The following is a 5876-nucleotide window of genomic DNA, read 5'->3' on the forward strand; positions in this document are numbered from 1 at the left end:
GGGAAGGGCTGGGGAAGTGAATCAGCTGAAAGTTGTTATTATGCTAAGTGCGTGATAATGATAATTTTAATGATAATGGTAATGAATGTGCGTAATCTTTTTCCATTATCAGCTAAGACGATCCTGGCGCAGACGGGTGGTTAATGTGCCATTCACAGATAAATGACTTCACACAGGGGGGGCCGCTTCATAAAGAATGGAACAGTATTTTGCAGGTATATCAGACTCATTGGAATAATGTATTTAGGTCAATTTGTGTTTGTTCTTTGCATTCCATTTGTGTAAAAAAATGTGCCTTGGCTTTTAGGTATTTTCCATTGAAAAAATAATCTACATTCATATAACTGAGAGTCCTCTCAATATTTGGTTGTTGGAATAATTGAAAATAATCATGGAGGATCCATCAAAATAAATCAATTTTTTTCTGATTTATTTATTCTGTCTGGGTACTTGCGTTCGCCAGTACATCATCAGCATTCTCTCTCTAATCAGCTAAAAAGAAAAAGCTTTTAGGGTTTCTGCTCCCGGCGCTTAGATTGAACTGATTACACTGTTGACAGGATTTTTCTGGCCTCTGTGTCAATATTCATTAAGAGCGCTTGTAGTGTTCTACATCATACCAACCAAGAGAATGCTCTCAGAAAAGAGGAACGGCAAAGTTTCCACGTCTTTCCCCATATCTGTTGTCCTCCTCCCATGCAGTATTTTGCAGTTCATCACTTTCCCCCCCCCCCCCAGCTTTGGTGTCGTCACCTCAATAAAAAAAAAAGTATAGGGGGGTTGTCTGGCCGTGCTTAGATTGCTTTCCCCTGGCTCCATGTCCAATGGATTAGTGCAGGTGTCAACGCAGCTTCACAGCAACCATATCAATGATGACACCATGTCAGCTGCCTAACACTGCAGAATTTCAGTTATACAGTCTGGGGGTTGGTAGGAAGTAACACTGCAGGACTGAGTGCATCATTAGGGGCGTAATGTCCCTGTTGTGTTAAAATCCTTTGTTTTCCTCGACAATTAAAGTTTTTGGACATTATTAATTTAATTTTTTTATTCTCATTTGGTTTTCCTGTCATGAAATTTAATAGGGACAAATGCTACCACAGAGACGTTATATATATATATAAATATATATATATATATATATATATATATATATATATATATAAATCTTTTCATATAACTATACATATGCCCATTGCACATACTACGGTATGTATTTTTTTGCATTCAGCACTCAACCCATTGAGCCTCCTTTCTCTTATGCTTTTTGTGTGTGTCTGTATGCACCCTTCACCAAGGTAAACTTACTGTGGCAATAAACCCCTTTCTGATTCTAGTAGAGATGGTCCGATACCATGGTTTGCTTCCTGATACCGATTCCTGCTCTTGACACAGAGTACTGATCCCATAACCTGTGTGTCATATATTTTATTACGTTTTAACAGCTGTGTACTACTATTCTCGATCTTCTATGATTTCTATCTATGTTGTCAGACTGGCTCAGGTTTAACGTGTTGTGAAACATGGACAAACACAAACGATGAACGCTGCAGAACTTTCTTTTATTAGTCATAATGGAAAAAGAACATAACTAAACCACTTTTTTATCTAAATAAACCACTTTAAAGTAGATTTTCTTCAGGGCTAAATTATGTGGTATCAGATCGGTGCATAAACTCCAGTACTTGCTGATTCTGTTAGCAGCATTTATAGTATAGGAGGCTTTTCAGATACTGGTATCGGTTTCTCTAATTCCGATATACATCATCACAGCATTTATAGCTATTGCTAATGTCCAATACACATCCCTAGAAGGGCTTTTAAACAGTCAAAAAACACATACGGTATGAAACATAGCCACATTACAAATAAAAGACATACAAGCACACCATCCCCCCATCCCCACCCCATGTCACCCCACCTCTATAAGTCACTACAGGTCTGATTATCAATTGAACTATCAAATTGAATTATCAAATTTTGTATTGTTTTTAGCTCAATGGGTGGCTCATTCCATGCCTTGGCTCACTTAATTGAGAAGGATATCTGGCCAAAGGAGATTTCTCTGCAGGATTTTAGAGTGCGTTCTAGATGGTTTAGTTTGATTTCAGCATCATGAAACCCCCCCATGTCAGTGCATGTCACTTTCTTTTCTGGTCTTATCAAAGTACGAAAGAAATTGCTAAGTAAACCCTATATAACTATGGAGAATGACATGGGAACAAAGAGTTAAGATTTACGCGAATGCACTCCTCTGAAATCTCAAACAGCGTCAGCCCCCTTTTTTCTTTTCTTCTCCGACAGACTCGCACAAATCTAATACCGCATCGGCTTCAGCCTGTGTGACAGTTTATCAGCCAAATCCAAAGGCGATGTGTCTGCACTGCACTCTGCTCTCCCTGTGTGCTATCATCCAAGTTGAACTGCGTGGCGAGAAATATTATTTTGGGGGGCTATTAAGACAGCTTCATGGGAACTCAATGAAATGATTTTTGGAGCAAGTTCCCACTATGCTGGGAATGATCTACCCCTCAGGTACAAGTATGTTCCCAATTAAAAGAAACCCTGCGAGTACAATTGATGGAAACAGTAGTGATGGCTCAATTTGTCTGATGTTATGGTGCCTCGAAAGGATTCGAATATGAATATAAAGAGTATCACATCGCCACTTAATATGTGTGAGTGTTATATGTCCATGCGGGATACGAGGAGGAGAAAATAAGATGTGGTTTATCATATTTCCACAATGTGTTGTGTGCTCAACAGTCTACAAGAGATAAGATGTCCTAAAGAACTAAAGCGATGCAAGATAAAGGCACAGAGTTAGCAAGGAGCAGGAAGTGTGATTCTTCCAGTAGATATGATTGCAGTAAGACAAAGAGAATTTGTGAAAATAAACGCGTCTATAGCATGTAATTTTATGTTATCAAAGTCTTATTAATGAGCTTGAATTTAGCTGCATATACTACTGCATCATCATGACCATTCATCTTTTCCCATTTACGTTGCTCACAATATGTCAATTCTGCGTCAATGTGAAAATAACTACCTGGGAGGCTAGAGGGCAGGTAACATCTGCCCCGTAACAGCAGACACATCTAATATGGATTAAGCGCATTCTCTCAGATGAGTCATGTCAGAATCCGTCCTGCGAGGAAGGGCACAACTGCAAGTGCAAGTCTTCTGCTCCTGATCCTCTAAACTCTCCACTGAGTCACACGCTGTTTATCTGTGGCTGTGCAGGCTCGGCTGTATTCCCAAATTTCTAATTATTCCAACGAAATATTGGATTAGATAGAACAACACAATGATGCCTAACAATAAAACATAAATGTGGGTCATGAACGCTGCTTGAACAAACAACTTATGGGGTAGACAGTTGCTTATAAACCCGTTGTTACTCCAAACTCGTAAAGTACGGACGCATGGGCAGTGGCGGTCAGCGTCACATACGACTTCAATGTGTGTGGAACGCACCGGGCAGAGCAGCAGCGCCGCTGACGTAGGATTAAGAGCAACAACAATAGTGAGTAGTATTAAAGAACAACTACCGTGTAGGGAGGGTGGTTGGTGTGGTGGATGGGTCTTTACCTAAACCCAACTGTCCTGTTCTTCCTTTCCTAAACCCAACTGTCCCGTTCTTCTTTACCTAAACCCAACTGTCCCGTTCTTCTTTTCCTAAACCCAACTGTCCCGTTCTTCCTTTCCTAAACCCAACTGTCCCGTTCTTCCTTTCTTAAACCCAACTGTCCCATTCTTCCTTTCCTAAACCCAACTGTCCCGTTCTTCCTTTCTTAAACCCAACTGTCCCGTTCTTCCTTTCCTAAACCCAACTGTCCCGTTCATGTACCGTGTCATTGAAACATACTTTTTATAAGCCCACCCACAATCTTTTCCTTAACCTAACTTCTTTAAAAGTGACGCCAATAGACGCTGAAGGAGACTTTTAGCGTCGATAACAACGCCAAAGGCTCCTGACCAAGCGTCTGTATTTTGCGTGATGGGAGTGAGGACGTGTTGTTCTTACATAAATGTTTTTGTATGACAGTATGATGTATAATAGTATGAGATATGATTTGCAAAGTTATGGCAGAGTGGACTGTGGGTGTACAAAGCGCAGGACTTTAATCCTTAGAGTAACTAACCCAGATATTTCCATAATCTGAGTGCTTTTGTTGCCTAAACATAAGCATACAAATATAATAATAGTTTGTTATGAGCAAATATTATATTGCACAAGTGTATATTGCAGGAAAAACAAATTGATTACATTGTTGAATATGTTTAGTTTAAAAATGTTGTAACTTGGCAGAAACAATAATTAACAGAACTTAAATCTGGTGGCTTTATGTTTCAGTCTAAATGTATTTGTTGTAGTATATAGTAGTTTGGTCGAGGAGATGGGATTGTTCCTGTATACAACTTTAATCTCAGATGAAAAATGGTCAGTTGATCCAAATTACAAAACAAACAAGTATTCTGATTTACCTTACCCTAGTGGCATGGCCATGCAGATTGATTCAGTTGTCTTTGCTCTGGTTTGTGATGTCTGTCTCTGCCATTTCTGCCTCCACCCTGTACAAAAGGAAGGTTAATGGAAATCAATTTGTTGCACTCACCACATTAAAACATGACAAGAGAATGTTTAATTAGCAGCATCTTTTCCAAGTGACTCTGATTGATCTACAGGCCTTGGTGTCAACAGTTTTCAGTGGCACTACTTCGTGCCAAAGAAACAGTCCTGATAGGAGTGCATGGGCTGATGGCAGTGCATTAGCTGTGGATTATCCAGAGTAAGTGGTACAGAGTCAGTAAAGTTTTATGAGTTTTACTGACAAAATTCCATGTATCTCTATTGTATTCACGCTCTTTGGCTTTTGTAGAAATGTGTCGGAACTAGACTGGAGAAACTATGAATTTTGAATCCGTATTACAAGGCCTGTCTTTGTCTTTACCCACTCTCCATTCACACACTCAACCGCACTTTATTAGTCCATTATCTCAGATCAAAGCATTTTCAACAAGCGATTACAAGCGGATGTAAGGTGATAAAACACTCATGAATTTCCTCCGGTTTTTCAGAATTAATCAAGTACCATTAATGGCCTGTGTGATGTAATAGGTGTACTGGGAATTTTACTACTACAAAGGGAGCACATCTTCATGCCATTCATCTTTGGTGGCTTCTGGCTCCAGCTTGACCTTAATGCAGGGGTGTTAAGATCCACACACCACTAGAGAGAGACCGGAAACCCGGTCGACCCGTTGACCATGCACTTGTTTATCTTGTCTGTTTTGCCTCTTTAAAACCCAAATTAATCACCCAATGCTGTATTACATCTTCCTAGCCAACCTTTTATACAATTACAGGAACTGGGTACTTTAAATTTGAATTTAAAAAACCTTGGAAATGTCTAACAGTTTGGAAACGTCCAACTATTACCACTAGTTTTACACGTCTTTTTGGAATTGATGGTCAATAAACATTATGGGCGCCCAGATAGCTCAGTTGGTAGAGTGGGCGCCTCAGACCTGCGGCTCTTTTCTGCTTTCAATTCCCCCTCTCTCTTCCCTTTTTATGTCTTTAGCTGTCCTGTCAAATAAAGGCCTAAAATTCCCCAAAAATATCTTTAAAAATTATCTTAAAAAAAAGAAAATTAAAAATAAACGCAATTTATATTATACCATACCTAATTTTTGTAAGAAACCCAATATTTTTGATATAGAAACTTTTGAAAACACGTCAAATTTGACCTGAAGACAGCATGAGGGTTAAGATAAAATGTCTCCACTTTTATCCACAGACGTGGAAATGGAGGAGAAACACTGGGAGATGAGTGGAGGAAGAAAAGGAGGGGTGAGACAAGGACAGAGCA

The 5876-nt window shown here is 39.4% G+C and overlaps 1 protein-coding gene across 2 annotated transcripts in view; it reads left to right on the forward strand.

Moving 5' to 3' along the window:
- Positions 1-5876, forward strand: part of pnocb (prepronociceptin b) — a 31789-nt gene that overhangs the window by 6062 nt on the left and 19851 nt on the right. The window lies entirely within an intron of this gene.

Source organism: Etheostoma spectabile, chromosome 18 (assembly GCF_008692095.1).
Source record: "Etheostoma spectabile isolate EspeVRDwgs_2016 chromosome 18, UIUC_Espe_1.0, whole genome shotgun sequence".
NCBI lineage: Eukaryota > Metazoa > Chordata > Actinopteri > Perciformes > Percidae > Etheostoma > Etheostoma spectabile.